Genomic DNA, 17,542 nt, shown 5'->3' on the forward strand with positions numbered 1-17,542 from the left:
AATAATAAAAGTCTTCCTCCTTCCCCTTTCCTTTTTTTTTTTTTTTTGAGACGGAGTCTTGCTCTGTCGCCCAGGCTGGAGTGTAGTGGCCGGATCCTGGCTCACTGCAAGCTCTGCCTCCCGGGTTCACGCCATTCTCCGGCCTCAGCCTCCCAAGTAGCTGGGACTACAGGCGTCCGCCACCTCGCCCGGCTAGTTTTTTGCATTTTTTAGTAGAGACGGGGTTTCACCATGTTAGCCAGGATGGTCTCGATCTCCTGACCTCGCGATCTGCCTGTCTCGGCATCCCAAAGTGCTGGGATTACAGGCTTGAGCCACCGTGCCCGGCCCCCCCCTTTCCTTCTTCAGCCACCCAATTTTTCTTCTTGGAGGGAACCCAAAAGCCCATTTTTTGTTTATCTTTTCTGAGACATTTTATGTTTTATGCACACACAAGTAAATGTGTGTAAATGTTATGTCTCTCTGTCTCCTGCCTCCTTGATTGGTGGCTGTTACGTCTCTCTGTCTCCTGCCTCCTTGATTGGTGGCATGCTATGCTTGTATTCTGCACCTTGCCTTTTTTTTTTTATTAACAACATACCCCATCCCTGTTATTTTAAATGAGAGGATTCTGAGGTTCAGAGGGCTTATGTAGCCTAGTTGGTGAATGCAGGTCTCTTTGAATGCAAAGCCCGTGCATCACTCTAAGCCGGGAGGCTCTGATTGCGAGGTAGTGTCAGCTGGCCTGGGCCCCCTGGATGTGCCCATTCAGGGCCTCTCCTCAATGAGCCCTGGGCAGCTCTGACTGCCTCATCTCCTGGTGCCAAGGGAACTGGGAAAGAACTAACCAATGGTCCGGCCTGGCAGAGTGTCCGTGGACCCGGAGAAAAAAGGGCTTTGTTCCACACCCCCTGAAGACTGGCAGTAGTTGGCCTGCTCGGACATGCTGCCTTTCTCTGCACCCTCTATAAGAGCAAAAACATTTTCTCTTCCTGCCAAGGCCTGATGGCAGTCTGGCGAGTCCTGTGGTGGCCCCTCTGAGGGCTGGCTCCCACGCCTCACTGCCTTTTGATGGCCTTGCTGGAGATGGGCAGCTGCAGTGGTCCCTGCCAAGGCCTCGGGACTGGCCACCCTGAGAATGTGCATCTGCTCCCACGTCTGGATCTCACTGCTGCACTGGGAAGAAACTCTCCCTGCCCGTGCTCCAGGCCAACCAGCCTTATGTGATTGGTGCAAAGGCTGGGGACCAGGGAGAGCTGGCCAGCCTGAGCTAATGGGAAAGCATCATCGGTAGTTAAATGTGTGGTTATGCTTTTCCCTACAAAAAGCCCTGTGACCTCTTCTTCCTCAAAAACAGCTCAGCCTGAAAGGTCTCCTGGGAGGCTGCAAGCAGCTTCCGGTGCTGCGTGCTTGTGAGTGCTTGCTCCTGGGTCCAGGCCTGCTGGCTGGGCTGGAGGGGAATGCCGGGTGCCAGGAGCTGCCTAAAGCTCACAGCTCTAGTGGGGTTTCTTCTCAGAGGAGCCAGTGTCCCAAACCAGGATTTACTCTTTTTGCCCTCAGACCCCAAGCAAGGCGTCCAGCAGGTCTGTCCCTGAGCAAACAGCCAATAGGCAGTGTCTCTGTGCCTCGTCCTCCCAAGTGTGAAATGGTCACAATAAGGAGATTTGTTTGCTTGGTTTTTTTCCAGGTGCTTCAAAACACTCTTTCATAATTGAGATTTTATTGGTTGTGTTGAGGCTTAGTACACAGACATAGCAGTTTGCACACAGTTCTTATATGTACTGAAAATCTAAAAAGCCATGTATTGTAATTCTTTTTAAAAGTTATTCCAGTGACTTTCCAGCTTAATATTTGGAGGCAAATTTTCCTTAAGAGGCTATCAAGTACCAGTATCTGCACATGTGGATAAGCTGTTACATACATCCCACCAATACACAACTGAACAGCAAATATACCACATACTCACATTTTCGATCTTTCACAGCACATTAACAAAGTTACTAGGAAAATAGGACTACCACGACCAAGGATGTTACAGAGTGCACACAATTCTCAGGGAGTGCCATGATCAAGTGGATTTCTTTAGGAAACAATTCTGCTAAAAAACAATATGGGTAGGCCCAGCGTGGTGTCTCACGTCTGTAATCCCAGTATTTTGGGAGGCCGAGGAGGGCAGACCACCTGAGGTCAGGAGTTCAAGACCAGCCTAGCCAACATGGTGAAACCCTGTCTCTACAAAAATGCAAAAAATTAGCCGGGCATGATGGCAGATACCCTGTAATCCCAGTTACTTGGGAAGCTGAGGCAGGAGAATTGCTTGAACCCAGGAGGCGGAGGTGGCAGTGAGCCGAGATCATGTCATTACACTCCAGCCTGAGTGACAGAGCGAGACTCCATCTCAAAAAAAAAAAAAAAAAAAATTAACAACAACGTGGGAATAGAAGTAATTTTAAATGCTCAGGACATTAAATGCAGGACTGTGACTCCATATTGCCATTTAGTATGCTTTGTATTATAGGATATAAAAACTAACCCCTCTGTCTGTGGAATGTTAAGCTGACACCCAAGACAGTCAAAGCCTCCCATAATCCAATAGTCCACTCTATTTTCTGGTTGTACCAAAAAATAAACAAGCAGCAAATGGTTTCACCTTTTTAAAAAAAGCATTTACACTTAAAAAATGGGATTAGGTGTGATTCCCTCCTTCTTAAAAATGTTTCTAGGCCGGCCATGGTGGCTTACACCTGTAATCCCGGTGCTTTGAGATGTCAAGGCAGGCATATCTCTTGAGCTCAGGAGTTTAAGACCAGCCTGGGCAACAAAGTGAGACTCTGTCTCTACAAAAAATACAAAAAAGTAGCCAGGTATTGTGGCATGCATCTGTGGTCCCAGCTACCCAGGAGGCTGAGGTGGGAGGATGGCTTGAGCCTGGGAGGCAGAGTGCAGTGAGCTGAAATGGCGCCACTGCACTCCAGTCTGGGCATCAGAGCGAGACCCTGTCTCAGAAAAAAACCACTATTATTTTGTAAACTTGCATTTACGAAATAGTTGATGAAAATATTTATCTCGATTGTACAAAAAGGGAGACGGGGACCACTGATAAAACATGGTATGTGATTTAATCAGACTTGCCTTCTTTCTCTCCAGCTTCTTCAGCTGGAGAGAAATCATTTTAGTTTCTCCATTTTCTGCAGGTAAATCTTCTTTAGTTTCCTAGTTAGCCACTTAGGCCTGTTTTCCCTTTGCTCCCCTTTCCCCTTTTGTTTGCACTTTTTTTTCTTTTTTTTTGAGATGGAGTCTCGCTCTGTCGCCCAGGCTGGAGTGCAGTGGCCGGATCTCAGCTCACTGCAAGCTCCGCCTCCCGGGTTTACGCCATTCTCCTGCCTCAGCCTCCCGAGTAGCTGGGACTACAGGCGCCCACCACCTCGCCCAGCTAGTGTTTTGTATTTTTTAGTAGAGACGGGGTTTCACCGTGTTAGCCAGGATGGTCTCGATCTCCTGACCTCGTGATCCGCCCGTCTCGGCCTCCCAAAGTGCTGGGATTACAGGCTTGAGCCACCGCGCCCGGCCTGTTTGCACTTTTTTGTCCGAAGGTTTATCCTTCTCTGCTGCCTTTTTCAGCTTCGTTTCTACTTTTGCAGGAGCAGGTTAGCTGACAACCACGCCAACCTCCTCCTGGGCTCTTCCTTGGAAGCTGCGTCTGTGGAGCAGATCTTCCTCTTCCTCTTTGGCAGTGGGGAGGGTGCGTGCCCAGTGCTGCTGGCTGTGGAGGAGGTGGGCTGCCTCGCTGCTCACAATAAAAAGACTTGATGAAGGCAAGAGTGCCCTGATTAGGGGAGGATACCACCCCTGCCCAATTTCTGCCTCCAAAGAAAGAAGAAGTAAAAACTAAAAGGGAGAAATGGAATCCACAGGCAGATAGCCCAGCACCATGCATTGGGCCTGGTAGTTAAAAATCAATCCCCGACTTGGCCGAGCGTGGTGGCTCATGCCTGTAATCTCAGCACTTTGGGAGGCCAAGGCTTGCAGATCATGAGGTCAGGGGTTCAAGACCAGCCTGACCAACATGGAGACACCCCGTCTCTACTAAAAATACAAAATTAGCTGGGGTGGTGGCACATGCCTGTAATCCCAGCTACTCGGGAGGCTGAAGCAGGAGAATTGCTTGAACCCTGTAGGCGGAGGTTGCGGTGAGCCGAGATTGCACTATTGCACTCCAGCCTGGGCAACAAGAGTGAAATTCCATCTCAAAAAATAAAAATAAAAAAAATAAATCAGCCCCAGACCTAACTGCTTGTGTTATCTATAGATTCCAGACATTGTATGGACAAGCATCGTGAAAATCCTGTCCTGTTCCATTCTGATTATTGGTGCATGCAGCCCCCAGCCACTTACCTGCTGCTTGCTCAATCGACCACAAACCTTTCACGCAGACCCCCTTAGAGTTGTGAGCCCTTAAAAGGGACAGGAATTGCTCACTCAGGGAACTCGGGTTTTGGAGACGTGAGTCTGCCGATGCTCCCAGCTGAATAAAGCCCTTTCCTTTTCTTTTTTTTTTTTTTTTTTTTTTTGAGACGGAGTCTCGCTCTGTCGTCCGGGCTGGAGTGCAGTGGCCGGATCTCAGCTCACTGCAAGCTCCGCCTCCCGGGTTTACGCCATTCTCCTGCCTCAGCCTCCGGAGTAGCTGGGACTACAGGCGCCCGCCACCTCGCCCGGCTAGTTTTTTGTATTTTTTAGTAGAGACGGGGTTTCACGGTGTTAGCCAGGATGGTCTCGATCTCCTGACCTCGTGATCCGCCCGTCTCGGCCTCCCAAAGTGCTGGGATTACAGGCTTGAGCCACCGCGCCCGGCCGCCCTTTCCTTTTCTACAACTCGGTGTCTGAGGGGTTCTTGTCTGTGGCTCGTCCTGCTACATGATGAAGCCGGGAGAGCAGCAGGCTGAAGCTGAGCCTCTGCTGGGAGAAGCTTTGCTAGAAGAGCAAAAATAGAGGGGCCTGTTGGTGGCAGGTGGGGAGAAGAGAGAGCTTTGCATTGGCTGGGGTCCACACTCAACCCAGGTGTTACCGGAAAGGGGTCCTGATACAAACCCCAAGAGAGAGTTCTTGGATCTCGCCCAAGAAAGAATTCAGGGTGGATCCATAGACTAAAGTGAAAGGAAGTTTGTAAAGAAGTGAAGGAATAAATAAGGGCTACTCCAGAGGCAGAGCAGCCCCAAGGGCTACTGGTTGCCCATTTTTATGGTTATTTCTTGATTATATATGCTAAACAAGGGGTGGACTATTCATGTCTCCCCTTTAAAAACCATATAGAGTAACTTCCTGACATTGCCATGGCATTTGTAAAGTGTTGTGGCACTGGGGGAAGTGTAGACATGAGGATGACCAGAGGTCATGCTTGTAGCTATCTTGGTTTTGGTGGATTTTGGCCAGTTTCTTTACTGCAAACTGTTTTATCAGCAAGATCTTTATGACCTGTATCTTGTACCAATCTCCTGTCTCATCCTGTAACTTAGGATACTTAACTGTCTGGAATGCAGCCCAGTAGGTTTCAGCCTCATTGTACCTAGCTCCTATTCAAGATGGAGTTGCTCCGGTTCAAATGCCTCTGACTCTGGGACGTGGGCCCCCAAATGTGGTACCAGGGGGACATGGCCCAGGGCATCTTCAGCATGGGCCTGTCCTGTGAGGGATGGCAAGGAGAGACATCAGTGTTTGGGATGTAGGTCCAGTACCCTGAGAATGGAGTGGCCTGACACAGGTCATAGCCCACTTGAAGCCGCTGCAGATGGCAGCGATTGTGAAGGCGATTGCAGCCTGCAGTCTTTCCTAGAGGTGCAGGGGCCAAGAGAAAAACGTTCTTTTTGCTACCTGAAGGTTCACTGAGAATCACTGACAAAAGCCAGACTAACAGGCCAAAAAGCATACAAACCTATTTGATCATAATTTTATGTGATGGTGGAACCTTCAGAATGAAGACCCCGAAGATACAGAGGAAGCTGTCCATTTTTATGCTTAGGTTCAGAAAAGTATGAGTGGTCATGCAGAACTGTGATTGGACAAAACTCTAATGCTAATAGGCCGAGTGGGGAAATGCAGCAAGGCCTGTCTGTATATTTTCTTCTTGGCCTCTCTGTGTAGCATTCCTGCCTTCTGGGTACGGGGCAAGACTCTCTGTGGAATGGGGATCTTGTGACCTACTATCAAACAAAGTAGGTTAGATAATTTCTTTTTATTTATTTCTTTTTTTTTTTTTTTTTTGAGACGGAGTCTCGCTCTGTCGCCCAGGCTGGAGTGCAGTGGCCGGATCTCAGCTCACTGCAAGCTCCGCCTCCCGGGTTCACGCCATTCTCCTGCCTCAGCCTCCCGAGTAGCTGGGACTACAGGCGCCCACCACCTCGCCCAGCTAGTGTTTTGTATTTTTAGTAGAGACGGGGTTTCACCGTGTTAGCCGGGATGGTCTCGATCTCCTGACCTCGTGATCCGCCCGTCTCGGCCTCCCAAAGTGCTGGGATTACAGGCTTGAGCCACCGCGCCCGGCCTATTTATTTCTTTTTTTTTCTTAAGACAGGGTCATTCTGTTGCCCACGCTGGAGTGCAGTGATGTGATCCTGGCTCACTGCAGCTTTGACCTCCCAGACTCAGCTGATCCTTCTGCCCCAGCATCTCCAGTGGCTGGGACCACAGAGCATGCACTACTGCACCTGGCTAAGTTTTAAATTTTCTGTAGAGAGGAGGTTTCGCCATGTTGCCTAGGCTCATCTAGAACTACTGGGCTCAAACAATCCACCTGCCTCCACCTCACTAGGTGCTGGGATTATAGGCATGAGCCACTGCACCTGGCCTGGTCAGATGATTTCTTTACAGCCATGTTTTACACAGAAAAAGGGAGGAAGTTAGAGTAATATTTTGGGGTTTGATGGCTGGCTTTGGGGAAAAGGAGTTCTGGTTTCTAAGACCTGCCTTGGGGAAGAGAGACTCTAGTTTCTGTGGCTAGCCTTGGGGGCCAGAGACAGGAGGCAGGAGAAGATCAGAGAGAAACTTTTGCTTCTGAGGCTGCTTTTGAGGCCTCCAATTTGGAGGAGCATCTTTTGAGCCCCAGTCGCAGCATAGGGGAAAATGGTCATACTACTTAGAGAGGGTAAGAAGAAGGCTGTGGGTCCCCGTGGGGAAGTTCAGGACAGCACTTGTGCAGGAGTTCTCTGGGAGGTACTGGAAAGCAAGCAGGGGACTGTCACCCCAGGAATGCAGGAAATAGGGTTCCGGTGCTAACCCAGAAGGGGGAGGGTGTTGGGAGACCCTCCTGATCCTCCCTCCCAAACACATCCTTCAGGGAGTTCAAGCAGCAAGTGGCTACCCACATGCTTTTTCATGGAGAAAATAGAATTTTATCCGGTGTGGGGTTTTGAGAGTTCGGCTGACATCCCTGGAAGCTGAAAGGCACTAAATCTGCAGTCAGAAGGCCTTATGGAGAGACATTCAGAGTGTGCTACGTGTGATTCAAGCAGTCTGACCTGTCTCTGAGAGCCACTGTGGTTTTGTTGAGATGGGCACTGGGCACTTGTGCTTTGTTAGTCCTGGATGAGCTTGTTTCCCCATGGGACTTGGAGCTTCTCCTGGTCACCTTCATGTTCCATTGGCATCCAACACAGGCTTTCCAGATAGGACATGCTCAGTATGAGGATGGAAAATTTAATAAACCATTTGAAAATTTCCAGAGCCATTTTGCAAATATGAATCAACTGAGGCTTATAAATAATTAGAGGGATCTGTCTGGTGTTCTGTAGGACACCCTACTTTTGTTCTTTCCCCTCCAACCCTAGTAGAAAAGAAATTTTTAGCATGATAATGAGGCAAAGTCAGGTTAGGAGAGGTCATGAAAAAAGGTTTGTCTGCCTGCAGATTCTCACCTTGGTGAATCTGAAAGACCCAAGACCCCTAGAGTAGGTAAGTCCCCATCTCTGCCCACTCCTCTAGGATGGAACCAGGAACAAGGTTCCAGGACCACACATGTCAGCTGTCAGGGTGGTACCAGGCTTGCAGGGAGGGCAGAGAGGACAAAAAAGGGAAAGAGAGGAATACCAGAGAGAAAAAGAGATGCCTGGATCTCTATCCAAGCCTGCCCTTATGGGAAAAATAAAAAGTAGTTTTGCACCACCCTACGAAATTGCTCATTGACTAAGATTTTGTTCCAGCTAAGGAATAATATCCACAATACCTTCTTGAGTATTGTGATGAGGGGGTTAAGCAGCCAAGCATGTTGCTAATATTTTGAATGAACCCAGGAGCTATCACCCCCTAAAATGCCACATTGTTATGCTGATTGCTTCAAACTGAAGGCATCTGGGAAAACAGTGGATACATAGAGGGGCTTTTCCTGAATTTCCCTTATCTGAGTAAAGGTAGATTCTCCAGAAGGAAGCCAATTGTCGTGAAAACCCTCCCTAGAAATTTGTATCTATCAGGAAGATTAACGTCACAGGACTCAAACCTAGGAGAGATTAAAGTTGACGTTTCATCCAGTCTATTACCTATTCTTCTGAAGGCTCATCCTTTTTTTTTTTCATAACCATCTGTGTGTAGGTGGCCTACATACCCCACTTCCCTCTCCCCTAGATGGGTGAGGATGTTTCAGTCAATGACAGACCACATGTCAAATGGTGGCCCCATGAGAAAAAAAGGGAGCTAATTTTTTTTTTTCTTTTTTTTGAGACAGGGTCTCACTCTTGCCCAGGTTGCAGTACAGTAGGCTGATGCATGGCTCACTGCAGCCTCAACCTCCTTGGCTCAACCAATCCTCCTGCCTCAGCCTCTGAGTAGCTGGGACTATAGGTGCACACCATCATACTGGGCTAATTTTTTAATTTTTTTGTAGAGGCAGGGGTCTCACCATGTTGCCTAAGCTGGTATTGAACTCCTGGCCTCAAGTGATCCTCCCATCTTGGCCTCCCAAAGTGCTGGGATTACAGGTGTGAGGCCATAGGCCTGGCTGAGCTGAAAAATTTCTATCATCTAGTGACACCTAGCCTTGATAATGTCAAAGTGTAACATATTATCTTTTCTATGGTTAGACATGTTTAGATACGCAAATAGTCACCATTGTGTTACAGCTGCCTATAGTAGTCAGTGCAGTAACATACAGTAAAGTTTATAGCCTAGGAGTAAGTAATAGGCTATACCTATAGCCTAGGTGTGTGGTAGGCTATGCCATCCAGGTTTGTGTAAGGGCACTCTATGATGTTCCCACAATGATGAAATTGACTAATGGTGCATTTCTCAAACATATCCCATTCCTTAAACAGTGATGATTAGAAAACTTCATTGGGTTACTGGGTATTTGCTTTTCTGTGATGCCTCTGTTGGGGGTCATAAAACAATAGCCCAAAAAGAAGGCCTTAGAGGCAGCTCTCTCTAACCTTCTAATCTCCTGTTTCTAGACTCTCATTCTCTCTAGAGGCTAGCCATAGAAACTAGAATCCCTCTTTCCCAAGGGAGGTCATGAAAACCAGACCCCTTTTCCCCAAAACCAGACATAAAACCCAAAAATATTACTAACTCTGCTGCCACCCCAGCCTTTCTGTGTAAGAACTGGCTGTAAAGAAATTTACCTGTTTTTTTTTTTTTTGAGATAAGAGTCTCTCTATGGTTCCCCAGGCTGGAGTGCAATGGGCATGATCTCAGCTCACCTGCAATCCGCTCTTCGGTTCAAGTTGATTCTGCCTGCCTCAGCTCCCGAGTAGCTGGGACTACAGGTGTCCAACCACCGGGTGCCTGGCTAATTTTTGTATTTTAGATAGAGATGGGTTCACCATTTTTGGCCAGGCTGGTCTTGAAACTCCCTGAACTGTGATCTGCCTGCCCTGGTCTCCCAAAGGCTGGGATTACAGCACGAGCCACCATGCCCAGCCTTTTTTTTTTTTTTCAGATGGTTCAAGTGATTCTCCCGCCTCAGCCCTCCCGAGTAGCGGGATTACAGGCATCCACACCACGCCTGGCTAATTTTTGTTTTTAGTAGAGATGGGTTTCTCTCATGTTGGTCAGACTGGTTTTCAAACTTCGTGACCCTCAGGTGAGCTGCCTGCCTCATCTTCTCAAAGTGATGGGGATTACAGGTGTGAGCCACTGTCCCAGATCGAAATTGATATTATCTTTATCTGACCTATCTTGTAGATATCATAAGACCTCGTGTCCAGAGAGGGTCTTGCGCCCATAACTCAGAATGGAAGTGAATGCTGCACAGAGGTGCTAAGAAGAATTTTACACAGAGAGGCTTTGCTGGGTTTCCCCACTCCAGTCATATTAGCACTGCATCATACCCCTTTTGACAATCACGTTTCTGATATCCATACCATGTGGAAACCTGAGATAAAAAGGACAATTTTCCTATATCCTTGAACCTTCTTCTGAAGGTGTCCATGTCCACAAAAACTAGGATCAAAAAATTTGGCACCTTTTCTCTCTAATTCATGCCACCATTTTGTCAGGTGATTTTCAGTACTTCAGTAGGGCAAAGGGTAAGTTTTTCCTCTCTACCCTTTGCCCTCTGGTGTAAAGGGGTGGAGTTGCCCCTACCACCCCTGCTTCCCCTCCATATCAAATAAATGCTGTATGCTGTTTTTTCCTGTTACCTGTCTATTGCCAGTTTTTGTTTGTATGTTTGTTTTGTGCCTTTCCCAGCAGACCCTTAAAGACTGGGAACCCAACAGTTTCAACAGTGGAAGAAAACTAGAGAATTGGAAGATCTGATCCCTGCAGTAGTGGTGGAAATTCAGGAGGTCTGAGGCCCAGGGACTTGAGTCAAAGAAGTAGACATGGAGTGGAAGCACCTGGCAGAACAGTCCCTCTTTGAAAGGAAGGCTGGGTCTAGGTTCAGCAAGGGCTTGAGAACATGAATGCTTCTGTAACATTTACCGAGCACCCTACTGTAAGCCAGGCATTGTGATCACAAAGAAGGAAGAGACTATATAATTCTCTTGAGGACAAGGTCTTGGGGAACAAGAAAGGAATGTGAACAAAACAAATTTTATTCCTTTATATAATACCTGGGCTTTGTGCAAGTTACAACTAAGTCGGCCTTTGTATCCACAAGTTCTACTCCTTGTATTCAACAAGCTGTGGATTGAAAATATTTTTGGACAAAAATACAAACAAATAAAAAATAACACAAATTTAAAATACAGTAAACAAGTATTTGACATAGCACTTACATTGTATGAGGTATTATTAGCAATCTAGTGATTATTTAAATGTATAGGGGCTGAGCACAGTGGCTCACTGTGGGAACCTGAGCATTTTGGGGAGGTTGAGGTAGGAGGATCTCAGCAACTTGGGAGGCTGAGGTAGGAGGATTGCTTGAACTTAGAAGTTTAAGAACCAGTCTGGGCATCAATGATGAGACCCAGCAGTACAAAAAAAAAAAAATAGCCAATATGTGGTGGAGCCCTTGTGGTCCCAGCTACTTCGGAGGCTGAGGTGGGGAGGATTGCTTGAGCTTGGAAGGTCAAGGCATGCAGGAAATTGTGATCAATGCCACTGCTCCCCAGCCTGGGCAACAGGGGAGACCATGTTCAAAAAACAAAAAACAAAAACAAAACAAAAACAAAAAAAAAAAAAGAAAAGAAGAAAGAGAAAAAGACTATGATATCATCATTTATATTATTTCCTTGTAACCATTTTATGCCTGTTGAAGTTCAAGTGTTTACATAAGTAAGAACATTAAGGTTAAATAAAGTTTTTTCTTGTTTTTTTTTCGGCAATAACTAGGGATTTAGCTTTTTCCCATCAAACCAACAAATTTAATTAAATACCTTATTTATGATACAATTTACACAAAGGGCGGCGCGGTGGCTCAAGCCTGTAATCCCAGCACTTTGGGAGGCCGAGATTGGGTGGATCACGAGGTCAGGAGATCGAGACCCATCCTGGCTAACACGGTGAACGCCCGTCTCTACTAAAAATACAAAAAATTAAGCTGGGTGGAGGTTGGCGGGCGCCTGTAGTCCCCAGCTACTCGGAGGCTGAGGCAGGAGAATGCGTGGACCCGGGAGGCGAGTTGGCAGTGAGCTGAGATCCGGCCACTGCACTCCAGCCTGGGCGACAAAGCGCAAGACTCGTCTCAAAAAAAAAAAAAAAAAAAAAAAAAAAAAAATTACACAAGATAGTAACCCTCATGCCGAAATTTTAGTTTTTTTGAACAGAGTTTCACTCTCATCACCCAGGTTAGCGTGCAATGGGGTGATCCAGCTCACTGCAACCTCCACCTCCCAGGTTCCAAGCGATTCTCTGCCTCAGCCTCCCAAGTAGCTGGGATTACGGGTGCATGCCACCACTCCCAACACATTTTTGTATTTTTAGAGAGATGGGGTTTGGCCGTGTTGGCCGGCTGGTCTCAACTCCTGACTCAGGTGGATCCCCCCACCTCAGCCTCCCAAAGTGCGGGATTACAGGCATGAGAGCAGCATGCTGGCTGACACTAATATTTAAGGAAGAGATAAAAATGAAACCACTTGACCAATAAATCATAACAATAATGTATGTTAAAAATTCTGAGACATTCTAATTTTTTTTTTTTTTTTTTTTTTTTTTTTTTTTTTTTTTTTTTTGAGACGAGTCTCCGCTCTGTCCCCCGGCGCTGGAGTGCAGTGGCCGGATCTCGCTCCTGCAAGCTCCCGCCTTCCCGGTTTACGCCATTCTCCTGCTCTGCCTCCGAAGTACGCTGGACTACAGGCGCCCGCCATCGTCGCCCCGGCTAGTTTTTGTATTTTTTAGTAAGACGGGGTTTCACCGGTGTTAGCCAGGAATGGTCTCGATCTTCCTGAGCCTCATGATCCGCCCATCTCGGCCTGCCCAATAGTGCCTGGGATTACAGGCTTGAGCCCGCGCCCGGCCGACATTTCTAATTTTACTCTTACCAACTAAAACCAGCTTATTAAGGATTTACTTAAGTCATGTGACCTTGAAAAGCATTTGGGCTTAAAGTTCCTATTTTCTAAGAAACTTTTTTTTTTTTTTTTTGAGACGGAGTTTCCCTCTTGTTGTCCAGGCTGGAGTGCAATGGCACAATCTAGGCTCACTGCAACCTCCGCCTCCCAGGTTCAAGCAATTCTCCTACCTCAGCCTCCCGAGTAGCTGGGATTACAGGCATATGACACCACACCCGGCCAATTTTTTGCATTTTTAGTAGAGACGGGGTTTCTCCATATTGGTCAGGCTGGTCTTGAACTCCCGACCTAAGGTGATCCACTTGCCTCGGCCTCCCAAAGTGCTGGGATCTTACAGGCGTGAACCACTGTGCCTGACCCTGATAAAGTATTTGTTTTAAGTGCTTTTTTAAAAGTCAATTAATTAGAGCTCTTTTATATATTTTTGGTAGTGAAACATCATATACATGACACATAAATGCATAGACGTATTAGACATGCAGATAGAAGCTCATAGATTCATAAAATTCTCCTTTTTAGTCTTCTATTTTAGAGTTCTAATTTCTTGATAATCAGTTTCATTTCCCTAGGCAATTGTCAGCTAGATAGCTCTAAATGTGCATACCAAAGGAACAACTCTTAGTGAAAATCAGATAGTGAAATTAATCTCAAAGTACAGACAAAGTCTAGGTGTGTTAGCAGGAGATTAAAAATGGATACCAAGCCAAACATAAAATGATAGAAATATACCATAGGATTTGATAAGGAGACAAATTTTATTTAGTTAGGTTGTTTTAAATTTAGTCTCTATGTTTTAACTGGACCTCTGAGCTCTGGGCGGATCCCACGCTGAATCCTAGTTCTCCAAAAACAGAGTGACATCATGGGACTAGGCCATGTAATGTGCTTACAATGCACTGTTACAAAGACATTTCTGTAAGTGTTTAAACCACACCACCTATTATCTCAAATATGCAAGAGTAACCCCTGTACAGGGTAATAACGATTTTGGTAGAAAAAAGATTAGGTAACATAATACAAGAACAAGCATTTGAAGATTTGTAAGCCAAAAATAAAGTTCCAAGCCCCTCACCCAACTGAATGATCCTTCCTCTTGGCCAGGGGAATTCCAAAGTGAAAGTGAAAAACTAGTTCAGCCCATGATGGGAAGCCAGGAGTCAGACATACCCTATTATGCCCTGGTCCCATTGAAATTCAGGCACAGCTGACCAGCATTAACATCAACACAGACCTTACGACTGATAGAACAGTCTGGTAAGAACACTTTCTAAATCTGATAAGAAACATTTGCCATCTACTCTCTCTGAATCTGGACTGAACCAACGTACATCTTATATGTATTGATTAATATCTTTTTTTTTGTTGTTGTTGTTGAGACGGAGTCTCACTCTGTCACCCAGGCTGGAGTGCAGTGGCTGAATCTCAGCTCACTGCAAGCTCCACCTCCCAGGTTTATGCCATTCTCCTGCCTCAGCCTCCCGAGTAGCTGGGACTACAGGCGCCCACCACCTCGCCCGGCTAGTTTTTTGTATTTTTTAGTAGAGACGGGGTTTCACCGTGTTAGCCAGGATGGTCTCGATCTCCTGACCTCGTGATCCGCCCGTCTCGGCCTCCCAAAGTGCTGGGATTACAGGCTTGAGCCACCGCGCCCGGCCGTATTGATTAATATCTTACACCTTCCTGAAACGTGTAAAACCAAACTGTAGTCTTAAGACCTTGGGCACATGTTGTCAAGACCTCCTGAGGCTGTGTCACAGGCTTGACCTTAACTTTGGCAAAATAAACTTCTAAACTGATTGAGACCTGTCTCAGATTCTTTTGGTTTACAGATCTGAGAGGAATTTGTCTGTTTACACTCTTGGGGTTCCATAAGGAAAAACAGAGGTTTCTCCCAAAAGGAAACCTGGCGCCTTCTCTGTTTTCTTAAAGGAATCCTAGGCTGTTAGGAACTATTTATATCCTTCATGCAGCAGAGTATGGGAATAAGGGAGGAGACCACCCCTCATATTGTCTTATGCCCAATTTCTGCCTCCAAAGAAAGAAAAAGTAAAAACTAAAAGGCAGACATGAAATCCACAAGCAGACAGCCCGGTGCCACACCCTGGGCCTGGTAGTTAAAGATCAACCCCTAACCTAATCGGTTTTGTTATCTATAGATTACAGACATTGTATAGAAAAGCACTGTGAAAATCCCTATCCTGTTTTGTTCCGATCTAATTACTGGTGCATGCAGCCACCAGTCACGTACACCCTGCTTGCTCAATTGATCACGACCCTCTCACGCACACCCCCTTAGAGTTGTGAGCCCTTAAAACGGACAGGAATTGCTCAATCAGGGAGCTTGGCTCTTGAGACAGGAGTCTTGCCGATGTCCCAGCTGAATAAACCCTTCTTTAACTTGGTGTCTGAGGAGTTTTGTCTGTGGCTCGTCCTGCTACATTTCTTGGTTCCCTGACCGGGAAGCGAGGTGATTGGCAGATAGTCGAGGCAGCTTCTTAGGCGGCTTAAGCCTGCCCTATGGAACATCCTTGCGGGGGACTCCGACCAGCCTGAGCGAGGCGGATCCTGAAAGCGCTCCCTGGTAGGCATTTACCTCTGTGGGACGCCTCATTCAGAGAAGTGTGTGGCAGGCCCCCATGGAGGATCAACGCAGTGGCTGAACACCAGGAAGGAATGGGCACTTGGAATCTGGACTCTTAAACTTGGTTAGACTAGTCTTTGAAACTTGCCCACTCCATTTGAGTGGAAGCATGGCCTGATCACCCATGGCTTGTCTTTATTGGCACTTTGGTTTTGGTTTTGTATTTGACTTAGTTTGAATTGCTTGACAGGACCAGTCTTGGGAACTTGCCCACTCCGTTTGAGTGGAAGCGTGGCCTGATCACCCACGGCATGCCTTTATCAGCACTTTTGTTTTGGTTTTGACTTGGTTTGAATTGCTTGACAGGATTGGCCTTGGGAACTTGCCTATTCCATTTGAATGGAAGCATGGCCTGATCACCCATGTGGCACTTTGGTTTTTGGTTTTGACTTGACTTGGATTGCTTGATACTTTGGTTTTTGTTTTGACCAGGCTTGGATTTCTGTATACTCTGATTCTGGTTTTGATTTTGGTTTGGTGCAAACTGCAAAAGTGTGTGTGTGCCGTTTTTACCCGTTCTTTGTTTTGTGGTGTGTGTGTGGTGTGAGTGTGGTGTTTTGTCTCGTAGAAGCATAGGTCAGGCACAAATAAGCCCACCCTACTAGGAACTATGTTGAAAAATTTCAAAAAAGAATTTAAAGGAGACTATGGAGTCTCCTTTACACTAGTCTCCTTTGACACTAGGAAAACTTAAAACTTTGTGTAAGATAGACTGGCCAGCATTAGAGGTACGTTGGCCATTAGAAGGAAGCCTGGACAGGTCTCTTTTTTCAAAGATATGGCACAAGGTAACCTGTAAGCCAGGGAATCCAGACCAGTTCCCATACATAGACACTTGGTTACAGCTGGTTTTAGACCCCCCATCCCCAACACACAGTAGTTGAGAGAACTGCAGCATAAGCAGCTGGCAGAGCAAGGAAAGACCAGCAGAGAGAGAGAGAAAGGAAAGAGACAGAGAGGAAAAGAGGCAAAGAGAGGAAGAGACAGACAAAGAGGGAGTCAAGGAGAGAGAGAGAGACAAAGAAAGAGAGAGGCAGAGAGAGAGAAGAAGAGACAGAGGCAAAAGGAAAGTCAAAGACAAAGTCAAAGAGAGAAAGAAAGAGATATACAAGTAGTTAAAAAAAAGTATACACTATTCCTTTAAAAGCCAATGTAAATTTAAAACCTATAATTGATTATTGAAGATATTCTCCATAACCCTATAATACTCCAATACCACTTTGATGTCAATGTAAACAAGAGTGTATCCCGAAAGCACTAAGGCCTTCCTATCAAAAATCCTGAACCCAGTAACCCACGGATGGCCCAAATGCATTCAATCTGTAGTGGCAACTGCTTTGCTAACAACAACAACAACAAAAAGTAAAAGAAAAAAAAACTTTTAGAGGAAACCTCATTGTGAGCATACCTCACCAGTTCAGAAGTATCCTAAGGAAAAAAAGAAAAAAAAGAGGGGGAAGAATTTATATATAAAGAGTATTATATGGTAAATTCTTGTCTTGAAATAAATTAACTGGTTGTTTAAAGAAAGAAATATTTGTAATAAGTCAGAAAGTTGAGGTATGTCAAAGAATTGTTTGCGAAAGTCATGAAATGTCCAGAGCCGTGAGGCCCGGAAATTGCCGCGGCCTCTGTTGCTTAAGCTCCGCATTGTGGAGACAAGATGGCGCACTTCCTGGTTCTTCATCATCAACTTTACCCGCGCGCGCGAACTTTTCCCTCCCGCGCGTAGATAACCTCCCATGCCCGGGAAAGACTAAGTCTACCGAGCATGCGCCTGGTGACGTCTCTCATTATTCTCCTCCATGCCTGCTCTGAGCCTTTCCTCTTCCCTGCCAGCCTATATAAGGCATTGCACCGCCGCCATTAAACGAGACTTGATCAGGCTATTTGTCTTGTCTCCATTTCTCGTGTTTTCTTGTCTCCTCCATTCCCACTCCCCCTTCCAGGGTCTGTTCGACTGTCCTGCAGGTCGGGACACTNA

At 46.4% G+C, this 17,542-nt stretch overlaps 1 pseudogene; it reads right to left on the reverse strand.

Moving 5' to 3' along the window:
• Positions 1–2,491: 2,491 nt before the first annotated feature.
• LOC108540895 (uncharacterized) lies at positions 2,492–5,805 on the reverse strand (annotated as a pseudogene).
• Between the last annotated feature and the right edge of the window lie 11,737 nt (positions 5,806–17,542).

Source organism: Rhinopithecus bieti, unplaced genomic scaffold, assembly GCF_001698545.2.
Source record: "Rhinopithecus bieti isolate Rb0 unplaced genomic scaffold, ASM169854v2 scaffold_20154, whole genome shotgun sequence".
Lineage (NCBI taxonomy): Eukaryota > Metazoa > Chordata > Mammalia > Primates > Cercopithecidae > Rhinopithecus > Rhinopithecus bieti.